Source organism: Girardinichthys multiradiatus, chromosome 7, assembly GCF_021462225.1.
Source record: "Girardinichthys multiradiatus isolate DD_20200921_A chromosome 7, DD_fGirMul_XY1, whole genome shotgun sequence".
In the NCBI taxonomy this organism is placed as follows: Eukaryota; Metazoa; Chordata; class Actinopteri; order Cyprinodontiformes; family Goodeidae; genus Girardinichthys; species Girardinichthys multiradiatus.
The window spans coordinates 46192292-46205031 of NC_061800.1; positions in this window are offsets into that span (position 1 = coordinate 46192292).

Here is a 12740-nt window from a genome sequence, read left to right on the forward strand (position 1 = left end):
TCCCAAAAAAGAATAAATTAGAATAAAAAGTAGCAGAGCTACTCCAACCTGCTGCCACCTTGAGCGGCGCAATTCATGGTAAAATAGCTGCTAGGAAACCACTGCAACAAGAAGAAGAGACTTGTTTGGGCTAAATAACACAAGGAATGGACATTAGACCAGTGGAAATATGTGCTTTGGTCTGATGAGTCCAAGTTTGAGATCTTTGGTTCCAACCACCGTGTCTTTGTGCGGCGCAGAAGAGGTGAATGGATGGACTCTACATGCCTGGTTCCCACCGTGAAGCATGGAGGAGGAGGTGTGATGGTGTGGGGGTGCTTTGCTGGTGACACTGTTGGGGATTTATTCAAAATTGAAGGCATACTGAACCAGCATGGCTACCACAGCATCTTGCAGCGCCATGCTATTCCATCCGGTTTGCGTTTAGTTGGACCATCATTTATTTTTCAACAGGACAATGACCCCAAACACACCTCCAGGCTGTGTAAGGGCTATTTGACCAAGAAGGAGAGTGATGGGGTGCTGCGCCAGATGACCTGGCCTCCACAGTCACCGGAACTGAACCCAATCGAGATGGTTTGGGGTGAGCTGGACCGCAGAGTGAAGGCAAAAGGGCCAACAAGTGCTAAGCATCTCTGGGAACTCCTTCAAGACTGTTGGAAAACCATTTCAGGTGACTACCTCTTGAAGCTCATCAACAGAATACCAAGAGTGTGGAGCAGTAATCAAAGCAAAAGGTGGCTACTTTGAAGAACCTAGAATATAAGACATATTTTCAGCTGTTTCACACTTTTTGTTCAGTATATAATTCCACATGTGTTAATTCATAGTTTTGATGCCTTCAGTGTGAAGCTACAATATTCATAGTCATGAAAATAAAGAAAACTCTTTGAATGAGAAGGTGTGTCCAAACGTTTGGTCTGTACTGTATATATATATATATATATACTGTATATATATATATATATATACAGGTCCTTCTCAAAATATTAGCATATTGTGATAAAGTTCATTATTTTCCATAATGTCATGATGAAAATTTAACATTCATATATTTTAGATTCATTGCACACTAACTGAAATATTTCAGGTCTTTTATTGTCTTAATACGGATGATTTTGGCATACAGCTCATGAAAACCCAAAATTCCTATCTCACAAAATTAGTATATCATTAAAAGGGTCTCTAAACGAGCTATGAACCTAATCATCTGAATCAACGAGTTAACTCTAAACACCTGCAAAAGATTCCTGAGGCCTTTAAAACTCCCAGCCTGGTTCATCACTTAAAACCCCAATCATGGGTAAGACTGCCGACCTGACTGCTGTCCAGAAGGCCACTATTGACACCCTCAAGCAAGAGGGTAAGACACAGAAAGAAATTTCTGAACAAATAGGCTGTTCCCAGAGTGCTGTATCAAGGCACCTCAGTGGGAAGTCTGTGGGAAGGAAAAAGTGTGGCAGAAAACGCTGCACAACGAGAAGAGGTGACCGGACCCTGAGGAAGATTGTGGAGAAGGGCCGATTCCAGACCTTGGGGGACCTGCGGAAGCGTAGGACTGAGTCTGGAGTAGAAACATCCAGAGCCACGGTGCACAGGCGTGTGCAGGAAATGGGCTACAGGTGCCGCATTCCCCAGGTCACGCCACTTTTGAACCAGAAACAGCGGCAGAAGCGCCTGACCTGGGCTACAGAGAAGCAGCACTGGACTGTTGCTCAGTGGTCCAAAGTACTTTTTTCGGATGAAAGCAAATTCTGCATGTCATTCGGAAATCAAGGTGCCAGAGTCTGGAGGAAGACTGGGGAGAAGGAAATGCCAAAATGCCAGAAGTCCAGTGTCAAGTACCCACAGTCAGTGATGGTCTGGGGTGCCGTGTCAGCTGCTGGTGTTGGTCCACTGTGTTTTATCAAGGACAGGGTCAATGCAGCTAGCTATCAGGAGATTTTGGAGCACTTCATGCTTCCATCTGCTGAAAAGCTTTATGGAGATGAAGATTTCATTTTTCAGCACGACCTGGCACCTGCTCACAGTGCCAAAACCACTGGTAAATGGTTTACTGACCATGGTATCACTGTGCTCAATTAGCCTGCCAACTCTCCTGACCTGAACCCCATAGAGAATCTGTGGGATATTGTGAAGAGAACGTTGAGAGACTCAAGACCCAACACTCTGGATGAGCTAAAGGCCGCTATTGAAGCATCCTGGGCCTCCATAAGACCTCAGCAGTGCCACAGGCTGATTGCCTCCATCCCACGCCGCATTGAAGCAGTCATTTCTGCCAAAGGATTCCCGACCAAGTATTGAGTGCATAACTGTACATGATTATTTGAAGGTTGACGTTTTTTGTATTAAAAACACTTTTCTTTTATTGGTCGGATGAAATATGCTAATTTTGTGACATAGGAATGTTGGGTTTTCATGAGCTGTATGCCAAAATCATCCGTATTAAGACAATAAAAGACCTGAAATATTTCAGTTAGTGTGCAATGAATCTAAAATGTATGAATGTTAAATTTTCATCATGACATTATGGAAAATAATTAACTTTATCACAATATGCTAATATTTTGAGAAGGACCTGTATATATATATATATAAAAAAAATAAAAAAATAAAAAAAAAAAATATATATATATATTTATATATATATCTTTGAGGCTCCATGTATAATTACATAAAAAACAAACAAAAAAAATCTATACTACTGAAAAAAAGTGACAGTTCTGTGTAATCCAACTTCAATAACTACAAAATAGTTACAATAAGTTTTACTGCTCAAGTTATATTTGTTGCCTTTACAAAGAGACCAACCTTCCTCATGTGCTCCAAAGGGTTGAAGAACTGCATCTAATTTAGTTCAACTAAACATTTGACAGGCGTTTAGGAGGATAAACAGGGAGGTGACTGAAACATAAATGCTATGAATATTCAACTAGTAAAAAATGTTGTCCTTTCAATTTCAAAAAGCCCTACCTCTTTAGCAGGGCATTTTTTAGATTTCTAACCATCTGATTTATCGAATTTGCTCCTAGTTCCAGTAAAAGAAACGAAGGGGAAAAAATATCCCAAAAAACTACTTTGGACCCCAAAACCAAGCAGAATGTCAGCAGAAACACCTCATATCATCTGTCAAGCTTGGTAGTGGAGTATCGATGATTTGGGCTTGTTTTGTAGCCACATTGACAATGATCCCTCTGCATACCAAACGAACAGTAACACCGCAGAAAACCTATAACAGCATGGCTAAAAACAAGAATCAAGTTGTTGCATTGGCCCAGCCTAATTTCAGGGCCAAGCCTGATTGAAAAGCTTGTTTGAACCTGGGACCTTTAGAGAGCTGTGCAAAACTCTCAATGATCTGAAGGAACATTGAAAAGAGGAACCAAAATTCCTCCACAAAGATGTGAAAGACTGATAAAGTCAAACAGAAATCCACTGCTGGGGGTTACTACTGCTAATGGGGGACTACAAGCTGCTGCATCATGGGGGCGTACTTAGTTTTTCACACATAAATATATATTTGTTTAATAAACAATTACAGTGTGGAAGGTTCTGTTCTGTTTTTTGTTTTTGTTCACTTTAAGGGTAAATAATTTGTTTTTAGAACCTGCTACAGACCAAATTGTTTTTATAATATCCAGGATATGTTTAACTCTAAAGTTTTATAGGGTGTACTTTCTTTTTATTAGGACTTTAAATAAAATAAAAAAACCAAACTCGAGCAGGTTTTAGTCACAAGATGGCAGTGTGGTTCAGCCAACAAGTACAGGGCACTGCTCAGCTTATGTTCTTACAGTTGAAAAGCTAAGAGGCCCAAACATGGCTGCCGTCCACAGGTGAGGGGCTGGAGAAGAAAGAGGGGCTTAGCTTCATAAGCAGCTGCAGCTATTAAGGTCATCAAGAGCCCAGTTGTTCTTAAGTTCTTACATGCTGCACATTACATCAAAAAAACAGCTCAGCATATTTAGCTCAAACCTTAGGCAGCCCCACATTTCAGTCTGTTGGATGAATTATTTTAGATACAAACAGGTTCTGGTTTCAGTCGGTCATAATGTTTTCTCGGTTAGGGTGTTGGAAAGAACTGTCAGATCGTAACATAGATCAAGTGGCAGAGTGGCAGAAAATCGGTCGTAGGGGCCCCTCGTACTCTCTGGTACGCCTGGCCTGAAAGGGCCCTTGTGAGACTGTGTCGGCTGAAATATCCCGTAATGGTGCAAGGCAGCCGCTGCCTCCTGGAAATGCTGTAAGCTCATTATCAGTCACTGAGAGCATTGGACTGGAACGTGTGAGGATTGTTGCACCAGAATTTGCTTCTTGCTTTTCTGCTACCTACTTAAAGTACATGTGGGGATGATTTAGAGATGGTGTCACTTGGAAAATAAGCTGCATTTGCATGTGTGCAGTCAATAATGAACGGACAACAACTCAGCTAAACGGCATCTGAAAACCTCCTCCCTCTTTCATATATGATTACAGAGGATGAGATCGATAACCTTACTGGGCATGTGCAGAAAGGTTGCCTCTGGTCCAATATGCTTTGCAGATGATCAGCCGGCCAATCAGGAAACCTTCCACACTCATGACATGTTCTGTTAATATGAATTAGTAAATCAGTTGAACAAAAAGCCTCAATCTGCTGTCCTGCGCTCCCAACAGGGTGGGCATGCATGTTTTCAAAAAACTCTGTGTCTTATTTTGTAAAACCATTTTTCATTTCCTCTTGGTTTCATTAACTCTGGATTCTAATGCATTGAGGAAGCGCTAACGAAGATCCGGTTTCCGTGCTATTTTTAGCAATGTTAGTAACGGGCAGCAGAAACATCTCAGGGCCCTTTTTGATTCAGAATAAAACACTTCAACAGTGAATATGTTGTTCAACAATCAGATGCAGATTTTCATGGCTCCCTCTTGATAAATTCTTCTTGGTGTATCAAATAACCGCAAATCTAATTTCTGAAAGTCACCACAGAATTTTGTTTCAAATATTAATATCTGTGGAGCAGCTGTGGATCAGTGGGAAGATCAATTGTCTGCTATTTGGAAGGTTGAGAGTTTGATTCCAGCTTAACTCACCAAATGCAATGATTGAATGATTTTTGAGGATTTTTGTCCAAACCTTCTTTCCATCATTTCTTCAGTTAATCAAGGCTTGCAGACATTCAACTCTCCCACCACAATGTTTAATCAGGCTGAGGTCTGAACTTTGACTGGGCCACTGCAACACCTTAACCTATTAAGCCCGAGGGTTCCCTTACAAGGGACTTGGCCTCTTTAACTCATAGCTGACTAACTCTGAGACTGACACACACTTGTCATATGTCCAGATCTTCATCTGAGACTCCTCTACAAAAGTACCTACTTCATTCTTATATCCACTGACCACAGCTCAAACGCCATGCAAAAAAGCACCCAGATAGCCAAATTGCAACTCATGACCAAGAACTGTTTTGTAGTGTGACATGATTCAAAGTGAAATGTTTTTCATTTTCTCTATTCACCCTTTTTCATTCTAGTTTGTTTGTATATATAATTTGGAATTAGAGTGTGAAAATAAAGGGTTCTAAATTGTAATTGCGCCAAACTGTGTCAAAGTGTGCCAAGATGGCACAGTAGGGTCCACCTGGATTTGTTTCAGTCTAAAGATGTATAACTTTTCAATTGCTTGTTGTGTTGACACCAGACTGGCTACAGATGTCACTCAGATGTTGCAGTTACAATTTATTGTGTTTGTTTCCTTCTTACAGCAAGAGTAAGAGATTTTGTATGTAAACATCTGTTTTCTTTAGGTGGAAATTAGTTTTTTCCTTTTTAGCTATTCTGTTGTAGACTAGCTACTGTTTCTGGGATCATTGTTCTGTTGATGACCCGGTTTAGACCAAGCTTCCTGCTGTTGGCAGATGGACTCACATTTGACTGTAAAATACTTTGGTAAACAGAAGAGTTTGTGGTCCACTCAATGACTGCAAGTTGCCCAAGTCCTGTGGCGGCAGAATGAGTCTAATTCATTAGCCCTGCACTGCACTGCTTTTTAAAATGGTCTCTTTTCTTAGCCACACGCTCTGAGACGGTTCAACTTCAAGCTCCTCTACCATAGGATTCAGAGCTTAGGGGATCTTTGCAGTATCTTAGCTGTTCCTAATTCTACACTCAAAATATCTGAAAGGTTGTTCCTGGTTCCTGCAATGCCAATAAGAAATAGCATGGACCCATCAAGGATAGCTGTTTATATAAAATGGTGTCCATGTTATGCCATTGTGTTTAGATAGGTGATCTGTATCAAGGTAACATCCACATGGATGACAGGACTCAAGGCTTTCCAGCAGGAAACCATCATATAGCCCCCACTGGCTTGCCTTCTTCCCATAGAGAATCCTGGGTTAATATGTTCCTCAGGTAAGTAGACATGCACCAGTCCACATTCTTCTATGGCTCTGTGCTCCAGTTGTGATGCTCACATGCTCATTGTTGGTTATTTTGGTGGTAGACAGGTTGGCATTGACACCCTGATTGTTCTGCAGCTATGCAGCCCCCATACTCAACAAACATGCTATGTTGCTTCCTACACATCTGAATCAGCATAAACTGCAGTGGCTTACCTATTGGAGTGGACCACACAGGCCATGCTTAGCTCCCCAAATCAGTGACCCTGTTGCCAGCTCAGAACTCTATGATAGGTACTGATCATCAAACCTGCATCCTTATGTGCCCATTTTTTCTGCTTCTAACTCGCTGTCTAATACATTCTACCTACTAACAGGTGCCAAGATGGACATGATTTCTGTCAGTGGTCACAATAATTTGCCTTACCAGTGTATGTTTCTAAAAGCAGACAAAAATGCAACTATCTTTCAAATATTACAAAGTCTGGTTCAAATGAAAAATGGTCCAAAATACCAGGAAGAAACATCAGCCTGACCTCAGGGGAAAAAACTACAAACAAATACAGGGGTTGGACAGTGAAAGTGTGGGAGGTTTCATGGCTAAATAGGACCAGCCTGGTAGCCAGTCTTCATTGATTGCACATTGCACCAGTAAGAGCAGAGTGTGAAGGTTCAATTAGCAGGGTAAGAGCACAGTTTTGCTCAAAATATTGAAATGCACACAACATTATAGGTGACATACCAGAGTTCAAAAGAGGACAAATTGTTGGTGCACGTCTTGCTGGCACATCTGTGACCAAGACAGCAAGTCTTTGTGATGTATCAAGAGCCACGGTATCCAGGGTAATGTCAGCATACCACCAAGAAGGACGAACCACATCCAACAGGATTAACTGTGGACGCAAGAGGAAGCTGTCTGAAAGGGATGTTCGGGTGCTAACTCGGATTGTATCCAAAAAACATAAAACCACGGCTGCCCAAATCACGACAGAATAAAATGTGCACCTCAACTCTCCTGTTTCCACCAGAACTGTCCGTCGGGAGCTCCACAGGGTCAATATACACGGCCGGGCTGCTATAGCCACACCTTTGGTCACTCATGCCAAAGGCAAACGTCGGTTTCAATGGTGCAAGGAGCGCAAATCTTGGGCTGTGGACAATGTGAAACATGTATTTTTCTCCACCTTTACTGTTTTCCCCACAACCGGGAGAGTTACGTTGTGGAGAAGCCCCAAAGAAGCGTACCACCCAGACTGTTGCATGCCAAGAGTGAAGCATGGGGGTGGATCAGTGATGGTTTGGGCTGCCATATCATGGCATTCCCTTGGCCCAATACTTGTGCTAGATGGGCGCGTCACTGCCAAGGACTACCGAACCATTCTTGAGGACCATGTGCATCCAATCGTTCAAACATTGTATCCTCAAGGCAGTGCCGTGTATCAGGATGACAATGCACCAATACACACAGCAAGACTGATGAAAGATTGGTTTGATGAACATGAAAGTGAAGTTGAACATCTCCCATGGCCTGCACAGTCACCAGATCTAGGCGAGTCAGGAAACGTTTTCTTCCAACAGTATCACGTAGTGGCCTGGCCACTATCCTGCAAGAAGAATGGCTTAAAACCCCTCTGACCACTGTGCAGGACTTATATATGTCATTCCCAAGATGAATAGACGCTGTATTGGCCGCAAAAGGAGGCCCTACACCATACAAATAAATTATTGTGGTCTAAAACCAGGTGTTTCAGTTTCATTGTACCCCTGTAGTTTGAAGTAAGTACCTCAGCATCTTCACAGTACATGTATACATGTGCATGTATATCGATGTCTATTTTCCTATAATAGAATCTGATCGTTCACCACTTTGAGAAGCTGCTCTCATCCTATTTTAAGCGCTCATCAGTGTTATCTGAGATACAAGCTCACTCTGGGCATCATGATGTTTTTTACACCAGCTTAGAGCTGCATGCTTCAACCAGCCCGATTCCTCTACATGCTGTATACTCATAAATTTCTTTCATCTCAGGAACACCAGAGGTATGTCCAAACAAGTCAGCCCTGACCACAATGCCTGCTCCACTTTAACCTGGAGCTGAATGAAGCAGTCAGCAAGGCAAAGCCACTGGGAATATTTACTGAAAGTAGGTCAGGACATGGAGAAGAGACTCCACAGAAAAGAATAACTAATGTTGTATCTTTTATTTTAAACTTCTAGCACAATTCCAAAATATGTTTGCTTTCATTTGTCGCTCAACAATGCAGCCTATTCCCTCCCACCCCTCTCACATTTGCACCCCAAAACAAGTCATCAGGATGAGCCGCTCTGTACGGTCCGGTCTGGGGACACAGATTTAGTCCGGTGTGAGTGCGGCACTAATGCCTCGGCTGACAGCTCTGACCGGCCATCACGGCTCGCCTAATTTGTCCGAGTTTCTTTTCTGTCTTTTGTAAACACTGGCTCTCATCACTTGGACGGCAGCTGATGGGATGTTTTCTGCTGCGTGCCAGTAGCTGTTCTTACTTGTGTTTGAGATGTTGGCAAACAGAGTATGAGGTGTTACGTAGTAGGTAATAAATTACACGCGTGACATCGGGCATATCTTATATCTGCAGATGAAGCAGATGGAAGTGTCCAGCAATAATCTGGTAACTGTGGATTTTGTAAAACCCCATACTGACAATTTAAAATGTATTATTCTGTCAAATGATTTTAAAGAAATGTAGGAGTCAATAACGTCTACATTTTGGCACATATTTTACACTTACCCATGGTTGGAATGTGCATTGTTAACAAAGCTATGAAGATTATAATTTAAACTTGGCTTAGGTAGTTTTAAATAAAAGTTATTTTCTAAACGTAGGACCATGTGTGTTTACCTAAAGCAGTGGTCAGAAGGTTACGTCCACTCATGATTGGCATTGAAAGTTTGGGGCTTTAGTGGCATATTTAAGCCCTTTCTTTTTCTAGCTTGACAGGATAGAACTATGGAAGCAAATCGTTACCATATTTCAAATGAAAAAGCATTTTCAGAAATGCTTTTTCATTTTAAGAATGTGGCTGCATTGTTTGACCCATAAATAAAATTAATAATCAATCATCCTATTTGCATTTTAATTTTCTTCTTCAAGACTGCTCATTCTTTCACTTAATTAAAATGAAAAAGAAAAATACTTTTGAGATTTATTTTTCAAAATATGCCCCAGCAAATAGATACCAAAATTCAATTTGAAATGTAAAATTTTAAAATGAAAAAGCATTTCTGGAAATCTCAAAAGTATTTTTCTTTTTCATTTTAATTAAGTGAAAGAATGAGCAGTCTTGAAGAAGAAAATTAAAATGCAAATAGGATTATTGATAACTAATTTTATTTATGGGTCAAACAATGCAGCCACATTCTTAAAATGAAAAAGCATTTCTGAAAATGCTTTTTCATTTGAAATATGGTAATGATTTGCTTCCATATAGAACAACATACAGCTGCAAGGATTTTTAAAATCAAGAATTAGGTGCACAAGTTTAGTTTGATTATGGATTTTTTCTGATCCACACAGGGTCAGAATTGTACCTATAGATCCAAATACGTAGATACATTCAACTAAAGTCTTACAAAACACAGGGAAGCCATTTCTGAGTGACTGCAGATTCCAACCTTTTCAGTTCAAATAACTATACAGTTAGTCATATGTGTCATCACTTTGTCAAGGTCTGGAAGACGACTCGACTGTTCCCTCAGATAAAAAGGAAATTAGTTAGTATGTTAAGAAGCAACCCAGGAAGCACCTGGGCTCAAACCTGCTATGAACTGGAAATGGTTGGAAAGTGTGCAGACCAAGAAAGAACTCCTGTGCCTAAACTGCGATCTTCCATCTGAACTGAAATCTGCAGCTGCTGATGTGGACAGGCCAAACACATTTCGGAGAAAAGTGGAGAAAACATTTAACTATATGGCCACAGTGGAATGATGTATGCTTGGAGGAGTCAAGGTGAGGCTTCAAACCTTAGAACAATGTACCAATTGCCAAGCACGGCAGTGGTAGCATAATGCTGGGGTGTCTTTTACTGCCAATGGTACCAGTGCATTGTGCAAAGTGGGTGTAGGAGGACCACCATGAATTTCAACAACTTAATTTAAAATCAGCAACTGCTTCAGTTAAATCTTGTGCGCAGTATGTGTTCCAACAGAGTAATGCTCCCAAACACCCATCCAAACTGGTTCTGGACCGGATAACGCACTCTAACATTGAGCTTCTGGAACCAACCAATATAAATGAACTCTACCAATTCAGTCAAAAAGAGTGGTGAAATATCCAGCTGCAAAGATGCCAGAAACCTGCTGATGGCTACAAAAAGCATGTGGTGGAGGTGCAACTTGCTCAGAGACATTTGACCTAATATTAATGGGGTTTCTGCTCATGCTTAAGTCTGTATGTACAATTATTCCTATCATATCTCAAAGGGAACATATCATTCAAAATCCACATTTTTAGCCTTTAAATACATATTGTTGTGCACTTGGAGTCTGTAGGACTGCAGAAAAGTATAATTTAGTCTCTCCAGGTCCTGCAGAGAAATATTTATATTTTGTGTGTGTCATATTTTTCAGTTCATTCAGTTTTTTCTATCACTTGTTACGTTTTTCCAACTGTTAAGTTACAGTATTTGCTGCAGAACGGCTAAACAAGGTCAAGGACTTCCTACTGATCAATTTCGCGTTTCCACTATATTTATTTCTCGCTGAGATTTTGTAGTTCAAGCTCAAGTATGCCTACACTGAAAGACGATAAGTTCGGTTTCGGTTGATGGGTGTATTAACCCACACAATTCACTACACTGTCCCCCAGCATCAGAACTTCTTCAAAGTGCCTGGTTAAATGTCATTTTTCAAGGAAATGTTCCCACATCAGTGGAGAAATTCCTATTTTTCCACTTCAAGGATGAGTTCTTCAGCACTGCTGAGGCAGTGGAGGACAGAACAGGTCCAGTTTCTGAGTGGTAAAGTGATGTTAGCATCATCATTGCTAACATGAGCTAGCATTCAAAGCAGTAACAAACTTTCAGAAAGTTTACATTTACATATACACTACCGGTTAAACATTTTACACTACAGTTTAAACCTTTGCTGTTTAAACTGTAGATTCTCACTAGAGACAACAAACCTGTGAATGAACGTAGTGTGAAATAACTCTTAAGATATTTTAGATTATTACAACACAGCCACCCTTTGCTCTGATGACTGCTTTGATCTCTTGGTGTTCTTTCCATGAGCTTCATGAGGTGGTCACCTGAAATGGTTTTCCAAAGAGTCTGCGAGACAGCCAGAGGTTAATATTTCAGTCATTACAGCAAAGAGCAACTCCTTTCAGGAATCCAAAATATAACATATTTAAAGTTATTTTACAATTTATGGTTTGCTACATAATTGCATATGTGTTCATTCACTGTTTTGATGCCTTCAGTGAGAATCTACATTTAATGTCAAAAGTCATAAACATAAAGAAAACCATTAAATGAGAAAGGCGTTCTAAAACTTTTGACCGGTAGTGTAGATATGTATTATCTCCAGTAAAGCATCTGATCAAAGGTATAAAGCATGAAACGCTATGATCAATGCTCTCAGGTCCAACTCCTGACTCGCTACAGGAGTGTGTGTGTGAGTGAGACGGTTTTGAACGTGGGGCTCTGACTTAGACATGTACCAAGCTGTACTGTAACATAAAGATAGCACCGTTAAGGCCCACTTTATACAGTTTATCTGCAAAAAAAGGTTGATTTGGGGTTTAGTTTCACAATAAACAATAATCTGCTCCCTGGCTGGTTCTTAAAATCATATTTATGAATTTTAGTGAACAGCGGCATGGCATGTGTTTGCCTCATAGAAATGCACATTAAATTTAAACTTGAATAAACTGAATTTTATTAGCTTATTTCTAAAAATCACTACAGTTGTTTAGTGTTTAATCATTCCACTTGAAAGAAGAATGATCAAATTGTATAATTCAAGCCTATGATGATTAACTGGAAACCTCTGAATTCCATACTTTCTTGAGAGAAACAATTATTGCTTAAGCAAATAGTATTTAAAAAAACTTCTACATGTGAAATGCAACTGATCCAGCCTTCATCTGACAATTTTGGGACTGAAACGACATGGGGGATGTAGACTTCTTTTATTTGTTGTATTCCTGATATCTTTGTGAAGCTGAATACCAAAGACGCCTCGTGGCAGAAGCATTCACAACTGTCTCCTCTGCCGTCTCGGTCACAGACACAGAGTCTCCTTCGGTCAAAAATGACGCCCCTCTATTGGTAGAAGAAAAGCATATTTGTCTAAAGTAAGCTCTTCTTTCAGCTTTACC